General features: G+C 45.9%; 1 protein-coding gene and 3 non-coding genes across 4 annotated transcripts in view; 2 read left to right on the forward strand and 2 right to left on the reverse strand.

Annotated features, from left to right (window-relative positions):
• LOC119094404 (kelch domain-containing protein 2) overlaps window positions 1–15,242 on the reverse strand; it is a 101,036-nt gene that overhangs the window by 27,766 nt on the left and 58,028 nt on the right. The gene's annotated exons all lie outside the window — the stretch shown is intronic.
• Window positions 1,377–1,448, forward strand: TRNAD-GUC (transfer RNA aspartic acid (anticodon GUC)). Its single transcript has one exon. It is a non-coding gene; the product is annotated as a tRNA-Asp (tRNA).
• TRNAD-GUC (transfer RNA aspartic acid (anticodon GUC)) lies at window positions 5,819–5,890 on the reverse strand. The gene has a single exon. It is a non-coding gene; the product is annotated as a tRNA-Asp (tRNA).
• On the forward strand, window positions 11,534–11,605 carry TRNAD-GUC (transfer RNA aspartic acid (anticodon GUC)). Its single transcript has one exon. It is a non-coding gene; the product is annotated as a tRNA-Asp (tRNA).

Raw genomic sequence — 15,242 nt, forward strand, 5'->3', positions numbered from 1 at the left:
AGTCACGCAATCAACTTAGGTGCTCGAGGAAAATGTGACAAACGATACGAACAGCGATAAAACTGTTTTGGCTAACAGCAGAGGTTAAACAGATCCCAAGACATGACTGCTTTTCACACCACGCACAACTTTCATTCCCATTGTAAAACCACAGCGCCTGTTCAGTCAAGCATTGCCGGACGCCTCCAAGATACATTGCATACAACGTAGTATGATGACAGCATAATCCAGGTGTACGCCCAGATACGTGTCAGGCGCATACTACTCTTTAGACACCGCTGTGTGAAAGGTGCTGCTGCTGATACAACGCGGCCAGGGTTGTCAGCGCACGGCTGTGAGAGGATCGGGCTATCAAACTACTGACAGAAACGCGGGGAAGTAATGCAAAGGTCAGAGCTGTCAGACCACGGTGACGTGAGTGACTGACTAGCTGATGGGCAGGGAGACATTTGGAGCGACAATGAATAATTTGACAGAGTGTGACAAGAGTTGACAGAGGGGTTTGACAGAGTGCGGTGGGAGAAGCAGCGATATCCTCATTTGTCGTGGTGGCGAGATATCTGCCGCACATTTTCAGGGACTCGGTGTATAGATGATACCTGTTCGTTGTTAGTAAGTTTGGGGATAATACCGCTCCTCGTAAGTATAGTGGTGAGTATCCCCGCCTGTCACGCGAGAGACCGGGGTTCGATTTCCCCACGGGGAGGCTTTTGTAAATGCAGAGAAGGTTTATTCTCTGGAGTGCCTGTGTCTATAGTTGAATGACATATGCTGAGAGGTGACATCAATCGGCAAGGCGAGGCAAGCTCGAATGGCATTCGTGGTTGCTCTTGTAAGCATATCCAGTTTGTTGTTGTTGAACACTTTACTGTTGTATTCGACTGTCTGGCGAGTTCCGCCTTTCAGTCCTTCACTGGTGGAACAGGCTTTCGTCACCCCACGGTGCTCTGAAAACTATGGTCGCTCGAGTTACATGAGTACCAATACCAGATATTTCCCCCCTGATGTCTATCTAACCTGGCCTTCGCCGTATCTGCATCTTGACGTACTCCTGAATCGCCTTACCATGTAGTATATGTTGCAAGCGTCCGGCAATGACTAGTTGAAAAGGCGGCTGCGTTTTTCATCATGAATGTACCGTCTGCGTGATGCGGAAGGCAAACTAACTTTTGGAGCTGTTTAATATTTGCTGTTGGATGAAATAGGTTTGCTGTCGTTTGATTTTGGCTGAGGCCCGATGAGCATGTAGCGTTAATGGTTCCAAATAAGAATGGTACTTAAGCATATCCAGTTTGTCACATTTTTCTGGTGCGTTGTCGTTGGCTGAGTGACTACGGCAGCCCGGTCAGTCGCAGGGAAGGCTTGAGGAACGTCACTCCTCGTTAGTATAGTGGTGAGTATCCCCGCCTGTCACGCGGGAGACCGGGGTTCGATTCCCCGACGGGGAGGGTTTTGAGCAGTCTCTTCCCGAGACGCGTTCACCGGTCGCAATCGTACGCAGACCGTCAACTTTCATCGGTCTGTTCCGGTGGCACATCAGTGCCGCTGCAAAAACTGCTACCAACAGATGTTCGCTTCATATGGCATTAGTTGTATTGGAAACAGCTGTACTATTTACTGGTACGCGATATTACATCTCCTGAAAAAATGCTTATAAACCACCTGTGCTACTCAAGAGAACGCATGCTTCAAAAGCATGTATCCGTCATTATTTCCACACTAAAAACGTATGCAGCCTTACCTCGCTACTTTACTTCATCTTACTGACGCGACATTACTTCTACCGCAAAACAAACTCGACGTAATGAATGCACTAGAATTTTGTATCGACACCATAACCTTGAATGCAGTATTGCCCAGGCGCGGCTCCCTCCTATTCTGCATCTTGTTCCTACTCCCATGCTGGTGTCCACGCATTCTACGCTCCAGGGCTAAGCACTGGCACTGGAAGTAATGCCGCCTACACGCTAAAATTGAATACATGTTGAAGCAGAAATGATGACGGAAATGGCATTTGAGGTATTGGCTGTATTGCACTAATGTCGCGTGGAAGCATTCGCAGAGGAAATGCCGTCGCACATTAGTAATAACTTCATAAGGTTTTGCGGTAGAAATGATATCAGGCATAATTTTCGTGGGCATAAGTTTTATCGCGTAGCACTTTTATCGTGTGTGAGCAGTATTGGCAGTTCAAGTCATGCCGCCGCACTCTTGTCGGTGGGGTGTCTTGCTGCAGCACGAATGGCATGGAAGCATACGTTCCTTCCAACAAATACGTACTCAACCCGTCGTCAACGAAAGCTCTGTGTGTTAGTTGTATGGTAACTTACGGTGACATAACTTCCACTCTGCAAAAAACCCAATATTTGGTATGCAATATTTCTGCCGAGTATGTGCCTTTATACACGCCGCATGGGCGGTGGGCACCATATAGCGGTACTTTCATTATGGAAGCATTTTAGCTGACATTGTTGGAACCGAAGGCAAAGCATAAATTTAAATATTGCATGTGCTCTGGATCAGTTAAGCTCCAGAGCAGTTTTTGAAATATTGTGTTTTGCTCACGCATGGAAAATTGATTTCGAAACATTTCAGACACATCCCAACTCTTTCACAACCTCATTGACGCTACCCCGTCCCAAAACTGCACGCATTCGCTAACAGCGAATGCTTCCGAGCATACACCATCGACCCATGGAACATCATGCGACCAAGGCTGGAAATGTATTTGCGACGCACCAAGAATGTTCTATTCCACGTGCTGTCAAAACTAATTTTTGCCGAATGTGTTTGCAGCGCGACACCTCTCCTTTTGAAATATTTGCAGCTGTCGTGACAACGATTCCGCACGTAAAGGAACTAAGATATTCGCTACAGGTACTATGCGTACTCTTGAAGATGAAAACTGCAAATTATTGTGCTTGAATGCACAAGCACATTTTGACCACATATGGTTGCTCTTGAGCACGTAGAGTGACCTGTTTATGACCGAATACGTTGCGCTATCTCTGCCTCACTTCGATCTTGTCCTAGTCGCGGAACAAATTTGCGCGTCCGTTAAAGATTCTACGGTACACCACGTAGAATCTTTCTCGTTGGAACACCAAAAGACGCAAAAGCATGGGTATGTATGACGTCGACGGTATACATATCTAGATTGTTTGATGTCCAGGTCGCTGAGAATACACGCTGCATGCGTATTCAATCCATCGATCTCGAGTTGAGGATGGATGCTACGCCAAACTTGTTTGCTGTACAGAGATCAGTCACATCTGTACAAAACTCGCCCGTCCGGGAATCGAACCGAGGTCTCCCGCCTGACAGGCGGGGATACTCATCACCGCACAGACGAGGAGTAATGCCAATGACATCCTTACTTACAAAGAGCCGGACTACCGCAGTCACCCAATCAAAGAAGGTGCTTGACGAAAATATGACGTTGGTTCGCCAGTTCCCTGTGCGAAGAGGGTTTTGTACAGGTAGGTCGGGCCCGTAGGGCCTGTTCGTTGTCGATAGGTCATTGGTGTATGCTCGCAAGTATTTGCTGTTTCCAAATTTGTGCAGTTTTGGGATCGGGAAAGGCAAGTGATGTTGTGGAATAGTTCAGCCGTGTTTGTTTGTTTTGTTGACACGTTTTTTAATATGTTCTTCCGTCAGCAAGCAGACGATAAAATTTCAAAAAGTGCTTTGGGGCCTAACCGATAAGGGAAACATGAAATATTCAAGCTTACTCTTGGTCTTTGATCCTAACTATATGGGTTCAGATGCTTTCACATGAAAGCAGCGCGATATGGTGCCCACCACCCATTCCACCTGTGGTTGAAGCACAAACTTGACAGAAATGATGAGGCATAAATGCTATTTTTCGGCAGAGTGAATGGCTTTGTGATCGTGAGTCATCACTCAGTTGACGTGCAGAGACTTAGTTGACAACGCATTGAGCGCATACTTTTGGAAGGAGCAGACGGCTCCATGACATTCATGCCTCAACAAAATACCTACCGACAAAGTGCTGCTGTATTACCTCAGCTGCCAATGTTCATACATGACATTAGTGCTGCGCGATAAAACTTTTGCCCCACGTCCTTACGCCAGTTACTATTTCTACAGCAAAATCTTACATAGTCATTATTTATATCCAAAGTTATTTTGACTAGAAATGTTTAGGCACAACATTAGTGCCACACGGCGAAATATTTGGGTTTAAAAAATCATACGTGTCATTACTTCTGCTGCCTACGTATACATCTCTACGTTTTGCAGCAGAAGTATACGCAACGCTACTTTATGTGCCAATACTTAGCAGTAAATTGAAAAATGCGTGGACACAGCGTGGGTGTAGAAAAAAACTTCCAGGATGAGAGGGAGCCGCACCTGGGCAATTCTGCATTTCAATAATTGTGGTGGCGATACGAAAATTGGTGAACTCACTACGTCGAGTTCCATTGTTGATTTGTCGCATTTCGCTTTTGAGTAAAGGCTGTAGAAATTTCAAATGATGAATTCAAAATCTTAACAACAAGTGCAAACTTTAAAATCATTATTTTTGCCGTGAAGACCCTAAAGCCTTGCGTGAGTTATTGCAGCAGAAGAAATATCGCGTTTTAGTGAACACTAGACCAGGGGTGTAGTTACATTTTCAGTCGGGTGCTCACTGTACACCTCGCTTATGGTGATAAGTTGAGTGTCACATTCGGGGCAAGTATCGTTTTTATGTATTTTGGGACAGGTTTAGTCGCTTTCCTTGCTTGCCCAAAACTTTTTGCAGCACTTTGCCACTCCACCAGACGTATTTTTTAGTAGAGAACATTTGCCTATAATTATTGCCCATGTGGATATGTAGGTTGCATTATTTGTAACAGCACTTATGTATCAACACCATGGAGTGGACACCTCTAGTCTTTTCTGCCCGTCCAAGCACATCCACACGTTCGCTCCTTCCGTTTTTAGGTGTGTATGTTTTTTGTGAGGCTTCAGCCATGAGTAAATGGCCTGTGTGGTAAAGCACAAATGTCGCCTATAAGTGTTGGCAACGTAAGTAACACCGCTTACAACTAAAGACAACATAAGTTTTGCAGAAGACAGCACGACTGGTGTCAGCTTTTAGGTCTAAGCTTTGTCGTGAAGCACTGATGTCACATATAACCGTTTGTAGTAGATGTGATGCCATGTATCAGCAACGAACGAAACAGAAATTACGAGCTCCTAGATTTTTTTGCAGCATACGTTTTGTCGTGTAGCACGCATGTGTATGAGTTTTTGCAGCAAAAGTAATGTCGAGTATAAGTAAGGGCTACATAAGCTTATGCTGTAGAAATAATGACGGGATGTCGTGTGGGTATTGTTGTAGTAGACACAATGACGCCTAGAAGTGAAAAATGCATGCGTTTTTGCTGTAGAAGTAATGACGGTCATGTGCTTTTACAGGATGCGCATTGTCGTGAAGCACTCATGTTGCGTATGGAGTCTTGCAGTCGAAGAAATGTCGCATCAGTAAAGTAAAATATAGTAAATTAAGGTATAAGTAAAGGCTATATACCTATCTGGAGTAAAAATAATGACGGGCACATGCTTTTGAAGCATCTGTCTTTTGACGTAACAATTTTGTTATTTACAAGCATGTTTCAAATAACCCATGTCGCGTACAATTAGGGAATATAGCCGTTTTCAGTGGAAGCAATGACATATGAAGTGGACATCTGTTGGTAAGAGTTTTTGCCGTGGCACTGATGTGACACCGGGGCAGACCGAGGTATATGTGCGGTCCTTGCTCGATCGCGACCGATGAACGCGTCTCGGGAAGCGACTGCTCAAAACCCTCCCCGTCGGGGAATCGAACCCCGGTCTCCCGCGTGACAGGCGGGGATACTCACCACTATACTAACGAGGAGTGGTATGTACCTAACCTTCCCTACAACTGACCGCGCTGCCGTCATTACTTAACCAACAACGACGCACCAGAAAAATGTGACAAACTGGACATGCATTGGTGCCGTCCTTATGTGGAATCATCAATATTAACATGCTCAATGAGCTTCAGCCGAAATCAAACAGCAACAAAGCTGCTTCGTTCAACAGCAGAGGTTAAACAACTCTTAAAGCGAGTTTGCTTTTCGCAACACGTGGACCGTACATTCACGATGGAAAACCGCCGCCGCCTTTTCAACCAGTCGCTTGCTTGCGGGACGCTTGCAAAATATACTACATGCTAAGGCAGTTCAGGAGTACGTCAGGATGCGGACAAGGTGAAGGCCAGGGGAGCTGGACATCACAGGATGAAATATCTGTTCTTGGTGCTCATATAACGCGAGGGACAATAGTTGTCATAGCAACGTGGCGCGATGAACGGCTTTTCCACCAGCAAAGGACTGAGAGGCGAAGCTCGCCAGACAGTCGACCACGACAGAAGACCTGGATTAACCTCGAATGTCATTCGAGTTTCACGAGCCCGTGAAACTCGAATGACATTCGAGATCCTTGCGGATTAACATCACCGTCACTTCCGAACAGACGTGGCCCAACCACGGGTGCAGGCAATTCAGGAATGGACCTTTTCTACAGGCACATAATTCTCCCCGTCGGGGAATCGAACCCCGGTCTCTCGTGACAGGCGGGGGTACTCACCACTATACTAATGAGGACCGGAATCACCTCATCCTAACTAGCGCCGAACCGGACTGCCGCAGCCACGCAGTCAACTAAGATGCTCAAGGAAACTGTGACAAACCGGACATGCTCTGCACATAATATAGCGGCGGGGCGAGACAGACATCGCCGTGCAGGGAGGATCTGGTACAGGCAAAACGAGTTCGAACGGCTAGAATGTTGGAGCTGCTCCCTGTGAAGGGTAGTTCGGATTGAGCGATCTAGGTGTTATCTTTAGACCGAGTTCCTGAAAATGTGAGACAGACACCCTACCACCACCTTAAGTGACTATATTGTCGCTTTTCCCACCACATTTTGCCGAACCTCTCCGTTTACTCCTACCACACCGTCAAATGATTCAATGTCGCTCCAAACTTCTTCTTGTCCATCTGATAGCAGGTCACCGACCTCGCCGTGGTCTGACAGGTCTGACCTTGGCATTACTGCCCCGCCTTTCAGTGCTACGTCGCTGTTTTAAAAGTCCGATTTCGTAAGTTGTTCAGTGCATTAGCGAGGAATACTAGTCACACAGATAAGGCAGTGATATTAGCCTTATTCCTCGGAAATACTAGGAGAATGAAGATATGGCTCCCGAAAGGCAGTAGAAAGGCATGCTGCCGAAACATCAACACAACTATATCTCCATTTCCTGGGTTTTCCGAGGAATAAGGCTAATACTATTGTTTTAAAAGCCTGATTCCCTACCCCAGTGTTCTGAAAACCCTCGCCGCGTTATATGAGCAGCAGCAGCAGCAACACATTTCATCCCGCGATATGAGACTGGTCCGCATCTTATACGCATTTACGCATACACCTGGACTGTCCCCTCTACATGTGATATCGCATATGGTATTATCATATACATAAGGATCATAAGGATCGCATAAGGTGTTATTTGCAGGTGTCCAGCAATGACTAATTTGACGAACGCTGTCGTTTTACAATGGGAACTAAAGGTCTGCGTGGGGTGAAAAGCAATGTTGCCTTGGAAGCTGTTTAACCTCTGTTTTTTCTTTTTTCTATGCCGCTGCTGATCACAGCAGTTTAAATGCTGTTTGATTTTGGCTTGGTCCTATTGCGCGTGGTAACATAAATGGTTTCAAATAACGATGCCGCGCGCGTCATCATTTTTCTCATAAAGGAAGCTATGACAGCCTGCTCATTGGCTATTCGGCTCAACTACTGACGGCATGATCGCTTGGACGAGTCCACTGCGCACATTGGGGAAATGTTGGAGGCATAATTTCACCGGCTTTCGACCCTTTGACGCCTCCCTTCGTCGGCGAGGAGCCATTAATGACGCTGTCTTTTGGCGCCAGGATCGAAGGGTCTCAGCGTGCTTGGCATCAAACAATAACAAGCTGGCTTATGCCAATATTTCTGATCAAATACCCTTGAAAGTCGTGTGCCTTCATAATTTTGCAATTTATCGACATTTCCTGTCAAAATACGTCATGCAGAGGTTATTTGGTTCGTGAAAGACAGTACCTTAGCTTTAAAACTGAATCGTCCACAATGAAATGAAATTGCCGCGAGGAGCTCAGCATCTTCTCACACTCTGTCAGCTAGCCAATCACTTATGACACCGCCATCTGACAGCCATGACCTTGGCATCACTGTCCCGCCTTTCAGTGCTATGCCACTGGTTTGATACCCCGATCCTCTCACCGTGGTGCTCTGAAATCTCTGGCCGCGTTATATGAGCAGCAACAGCAACAGCAGCACATTTCACCATGTAGTGTTATACTGGTCTGCGCCTTACACCCATCTGGGCGCACAACTGGATTATCCTGTCATGTCGTTTATTGTATAGTTTGCTAGCGTCCGGCAATGACTGAAAGTGCGTTGTCGTTTCACAACGAGAATGAACGTTCAACGCGTTGCGAAAAGCAGTCTTACCTTGGGAGCTGGTGTGGCTCCGCCATCGACCAAAGCTGTTGTATCGCTCTTCGCGATAGTTTGGTTTCATTGAGCGTGGTAATATTGATGACAACAAATAAGGATGCAAACAACCACGACACGTCTTCCTCAGTTATTGACATCGTTTCAGAGACTACGGTGGTCTGGTCGATTGTGGGTATGGTTTTGCGCACATAATTCCTCGTTAGTATAGTGGTGAGTATCCCCGCCTGTTACGCGGGAGACCGGGGTTCGATTCCCCGCATGTCACGCAGTTTTGTACGGGAGTGACTGTGTCACCTCTTTGGTAAGTATCCCCGCATGTCACGAAGGAGACCGGGGTTTGGTTTCCCGAACGGGCGGGTTTGTTTGTTTGTCGTATTGTCCTTTCTGATTTCGAGGTGGATGGGTTGCGTATGTCTTCTGGTCCGGGCTGTGTCGAGCTCCTGCGGTTATTGGTGTATGATCGGAAGTCGCCGGCGTTACGAATGTTTGTGTCTCAAACCCGCTGGAGTTCATTCTAGCTTGATGGAGGAGAAAATATGGATTAAATGTGTGCTTTAAGCCAAACGATTGCAGAACACGTTAAACATTCATCCTTACACTATGTCTTCGACTTCTCACAAGGCCAACCTTTGTGTCACAAACCGAGTATTTTTCACAAAACGAGTGTTTTGGTCTGTTTTGTGAGAGATTAAAGGCATAGCGTAAGTGTAAGTGTTTTATGCGTTCCAAATTGAGTGGACTTCTTGGCAGACTTTCGGTATATTTTATCATTGAAGAAAAAACGAATTCTCACACTTTTGGAATGGGCCGGGACAATTTTATAACTTCATTGATGGTTCACTCATCCCAAAACAGCACGCATTCGTAACGCCGACGACTTCTAAGCGTGCAGAAGCGACTGCAGGGACCTTATACAATAGAGGCTAGAAGTCATCCTCAAGCCACTGTCCTCAAAACGAGGACGAACGCTACAATGTGCATCTACATTGAGTGGATGCACCTGTCCTACCTTCACAAAAGCCTCCCCGCCGAGGAATCGAACCCCGGTATCCCGTAGCATACGACCAACTGTACCCGCAATTGACCGGATTGCCGTAGTCACTAAAACAATGAAGATGCTCGAAGCAAACGCGAAACGTTGTACGGCATAGGTCATTATTTTTCCAGTATTTCGAAGCTACGCGACACCGTTCATTGGCTGTGCTGTTCAACCTATGACGTCATGATCGGTGTGGATGAGTCCATTTCGCACAGATTGGGCAATTTTGGAGGCGGCGTCGCAACATGTTTATTTGGCGTCGGGGGTCTTAAGACTCTCAGCGCACCCTCACCCCAACAATAACAAGTCCGCTCATGCCATAATTTCTAGTCATGTACACTTTTGTATTAGGTATCCTCGTTTTCAACACTTCGGAAGAAATAGGTGATGCACAAGTTGATAAACATCTGGTTGGCGACTTGCCACTAGCCGACCTTAGTCTTTCAGGGTCTGCAATGAAGGCCGGTATGTTATTGTAATGCTAGGTGTGCCAACACTCGCATTTTGAAGTGTTCCATGTTCTGGCAGTGGTGGTTGCATCAAACCTCTCTAGAACGGTCCGGTTTAAGTCACGATATCCAAGCACGAGTCTACACTTTTTGTAGGACCTCAACATGCATGTATGTATGCATGTCAATGAGTGAGGTCTCACAGCTACCTAGCCTTGGAATAAATAATGACGCTCGCGGCGACTGAAACGGATGAATGCACATGCATGGCAGGTGCACGGTTCATCTAGATAGGGATGGTGTTGGTTACAGGGGCTGTGGGCTGTTTTTCTCAGCACGACGCTCTTGAACATAATTCGAACAATGGCGTTTGCCTGATGCATGAAAACTGAGCAATTTTGCATGGCTTCCACCAGTTACAAAAGTTCATACCATTTTTTGAAGTACTTAGTTTTTCGACAGGTTTCACCACTTCATAAGTTTATATCACGTAACTTGACCGTTATAACAATACTACCGCCGTCAGTTATTACGGAGTCCCGATAAGAAATAAATGATGTTGGACTTAGCCATGTACGCGTCAAAGCCCCAATTTTTTGCTTTTCGTTGCCTGGGACACAAAGCAGGGTTTTATGATACATTCCCCTGCTCTACCACCAGAGCAAAGAAAAGACTTAGACAGTCAATTTGCTCTCAATCCATGTTATGAAAGGTGTACCTGTCCAAGCGATCATGCCGTCAGTGATTGAGCCCCACAGCCAATGAGCGAGATCTTATAGCTTTCTGGTACGGGGAAAATGATGACGCGTGCGACATCGTTATTTGGAACTCTTGATGTCACCATGCACAATGGGACCAAGTCAAAATCAAACAGCGATAAAACTGCTTTGGCGAACAGCAGAGGTTAAACAGATCCCAAGGCACGACTGCTTTTCACACCACGTACAACTTCCATTCCCAATGTAAAACCACAGCGCCTGTTCAATCAAGCATTGCCGGACGCCTCCAAGATACATTGCATGCGACATAGTATGATTACAGCATAATCCAGATGTACACCCAGATGCGTGTCAGGCGCAGACTATTCTTTCGACACCGCTGTGTGAAATGTGCTGCTGCTGCTGCTGATACAACGCGGCCAGGGATGTCAGGGCACCGCTGTGGGAGGATCGGGCTATCAAACCAGTGACGTAGAAAGGCGGGGCAGTAATGCCAAGGTCAGAGCTGTCAGACCACGGTGACGTGAGTGATTGACTAGCTGATGGGCAGGGAGAAATTTGCAGCGACATCGAATCATTTGACATAGTGTGACAAGAGTTGACAGAGAGGTTTGACAGAGTGCGGTGGGAAAAGCAACGATATCCGCATTTGTCGTGGTGGCGAGATAGCTGTGGCGCATTTTCAGGGACTCGGTGTAAAGATATTACCTGTTCGTTGTCAGTAAGTTTGGTAACTAGGAGTAGTAAGTAAGTACGTGAATATAGAGTGAATCTGCTCCTCGTTAGTATAGTGGTGAGTATCCCCGCCTGTCACGCGGGAGACCGGGGTTCGATTCCCCGACGGGGAGGGTTTTGAGCAGTCGCTTTCCGAGACGCGGCCACCGGTTGCGGTCATACGCGGACCGTAAACCTCCCTCGGTCTGCTCCGGTGTCATATCAGTGCCACGGCAAGAACTCCTGCCAACAGGTGTAAACCTCAAGTGCCAGTACTTGTACGGAAAACATCTTAGGTATCTGCTTTTATGCAACATTGCATCTTCTGAAAAAAATACTTATAAACCACCTGTGTGTTACACAAGAAAACGTATGCTTCGAAAGCATGCATCCGTCATTATTTCTACTCTAAAAACGTATGCAGCCTTTACTCATACGCTACTCTACTTCATTTTACTGATGCGACATTACTTCTACTGCAAAACGAACTCAATGTAATGAATACACTGTCTTTTATATCGGCACCATAACCTTGCATGCCGTATTGCCCAGGCGCAGCCCCTCCTATTTGGCATCTTGTTCCTACTCCCATGCTAGGTGTCCACGCATCATGCACTCAATGGGTTAACACTGGCACTGGAAGTAATGCCGCGTACACGCTAAAACTGAATACATGTTGAAGCAGAAATGATGACGGATATGGCGCTTGAAGTATTGGTTGCATTGTACCAATGTCGCGTGGAAGCATTCGCAGAGGAAATGCCGTCGCACATTAGTAACGACTACGTAAGGTTTTGCGGTAGAAATGATAACAGGCAGAATTTACGTGGGCATAAGTTTTATCGCGCAGCACTTCTATTGCGTGTGAGCAGCATTGTCAGTTGAAGTCATGCCGTCGCATTCTTGTCGGTGGTTTTTTTTTTTTGTTGCAGCACGACTGTCATGGAACCATGCGTTCCTTCCAACAAATATGTGCTCAACGCGTCGTCAACGAAAGCTCTGTGTGCTAATTGCATGATGACTTACTATGACGTAACTTCCAATGTGCGAAAACTAATAGCTATTCTGCAATATTTCTGCCAAGTATGTGCCTTTATACAGGCCGAATGGGCCGTGGGCACCATGTCGCGGTACTTTCATTATGAAAGCATTTTAGCCCACATTGTTGGGACCGAATGCAAAGCATAAATTTCACTGTTCCATACGCTCTGAATCGGTTAAGCCCCACAGCAGTTTTTGGAATATTGTGTTTTGCTCACGCAAGGAAAATTAATTTCGAAAACGTTTTAGACACATCCCAACTCTTTCACAATCTCATGGATGTTACCCCGTCCCAAAACTGCACGCATTCGCTAACAGCGAATGCTTCCGAGCACACACCATCGACCCATCGAACATCATGCAACAAAGACTGGAAATTTATTCGCGGCGCACCAAGAATGTTCTGTTCCACGTTGTGAAGAAGAATACTTGCCGGGTGTGTTTGCAGCGCGACGCCTTTCCTTTGAAACTATTTGCAAATGACGTGACAACATTTCCGCACGCAAAGAAACTAAGATATTCGTTACAGGTACTATGCGTACCCTTAAAAATAAAAACTGCAAATGATTGTGCTTGAATGCATACACATTTTGGCCACATATGGCTGCTCTTGAGCACGTAGAGCAGCCTGTTTATGACTGAGTACGTTGCGCCATCTCCGCCTCACTTCGATCTTGTCCTAGTCGCGGGAAAAAAATTGCGCGTCCGTCAAAGATTCTACGGTACATTACGTAGAATATTTCCCGTTAGGAACACCAAAAGGCGCAAAAGCATGGCATGTATGACGTCAACGGCATTCACATATAGATAGTTTGATGTCCAGGTCGCTGAGAATACACGTTGCATGCGTATACAAACCATCGATCTGGAGTTGAGGATGGATGCTGCGCCAAGCATGTTCGCTGTACAGAGGAGATCAGTCACATCTGCACAAAACTCGCCCGTCCGGGAATCGAACCGCGGTCTCCCGCCTGACAGGTGGGGATACTCACCACCGCACAAACGAGGAGTAATCTCAATCACGACCTTACTTACAACGAGCCGGACTAACGCAGTCACCCAATCGAAGAAGGTGCTTGAGTAAAAAGTGACGCTGGTTTGCCGGTTCTCTGTGCGAGGAGGATTTTATACAGGTAGGTCGGGTCCGTAGGGCCTGTTCGTTGTCGATAGGTCGTTGGTGTATGCTCGAATGTGCTTGCTATTTCCAAATTTGTGCTGTTTTGGAATCGGGGAAGACCAATGAGGCTGTTGAAGAGCTCAGGCGTATCTGACACGTCTTAGAATACGTTCTTCCTTCAGCAATCAGACGATAAAATTTCAAAAAGTGCTTTGGAGCCTAACCGATAAAGGGAACATGAAATATTCAAGCTTACTCTTGGTCCTTGATCCTAACTATATGGGTTCCAATACTTTCACAAGAAAGTAGCGCGATATGGCGCCCACCACCCATTCTGCCTGTGGTCGAAGCACAAACTTGACAGACATGATGAAGCATAAACGCTATTCTTCGGCAGAGTGAATGGTATTGTGATCGTGAGTCGTCATTCAATTGACGTGCAGAGCCTTAGTTGACAACGCATTGAGCGCATACTTTTGGAAGGGGCAGACGACTCCATGACATTCATGCCTCAGCAAAACACCTACCGACAAAGTGCCGCTGCATTACTTCAGCTGCCAATGTTCATACATGACATAAGTGCTACGCGATAAAACTTTTGACCCACGAATTTTCGCGGTTTGCTATTTCTACTGCAAAATATTATATAATCATTATCTATATCCGAAGTTATTTCCACTGCAAATATTTACGCACAACAATTGTGCCACACGGCCAGAAGCTTGGGTTTAAAAAAAATCATACGTGTTATTACTTCCGCTGCAAAACGTATACATCTCTACGTTTTGCAGCAGAAGTATACGCAACGCTACTTCTTGTGCCAACACGTGGCAGTAAAGTGCAAAATGCGTGGACACATAGCAAAGGTGAAGGAAGAACTTCCAGGATAGGAGGGCCCCGCACCCGGGCAATTCCGTATTTAAAAGTTTGTGGTGCCGATACCAAAAATGGTGAACTCACTACGTCGAGTAGTCTTGTCGATTTGTCGTATTTCGCGTTTAAGTAAATGCTGTAGAAATCTCAATTGATGAATTAAAAATATTAATAACAAGTGCAAACTTTCAAATCATTATTTTTGTCGTGAAGACCTCAAGGCCTTGCGTGAGTTATTGCAGCAGAAGAAATATCGCGTTCTGGTGAAACTAGACCACGAGTGTAGTTACATTTTCAGTCAGGTGCTGACTGTACACCTCTTGTATGGTGATAAGTTAAGTGTCACATTCGGAGAAAGCATCGTTTTATGTATTTTGGGACAGGTTTAGTCGCTTTCCTTGCTTGCCCAAAACTTTTTGCAGCACTTCACCACTCCACCAGACGTCTTATTTAGTAGAGAACATTTGCTTAGAATTATTGCCCATGTGGATATGTCGATTGCAATAATTGTAACAGCACTTATGTACCAATACCATGGAGTGGACATCTCTAGTTTTTATTGCTCGTCCAAGCACTTCCACGCGTTTGTTCCTTCCGTTTTTAGGTGTATGTGCCTTTTGTGAGGCTTCAGCCATGAGTAAAAGCAATTGGTACAAATGGTGAAATATGGCCTGTGTGGTAAAGCACAAATGTCGCCTGCAAATATTGGCAGCGTAAGTAACATCGCTTACAACTAAAGA

The sequence above is a fragment of the Pollicipes pollicipes genome, unplaced genomic scaffold, assembly GCF_011947565.3.
Source record: "Pollicipes pollicipes isolate AB1234 unplaced genomic scaffold, Ppol_2.1 Scaffold_4002;HRSCAF=4701_pilon_pilon_pilon, whole genome shotgun sequence".
Lineage (NCBI taxonomy): Eukaryota > Metazoa > Arthropoda > Thecostraca > Pollicipedomorpha > Pollicipedidae > Pollicipes > Pollicipes pollicipes.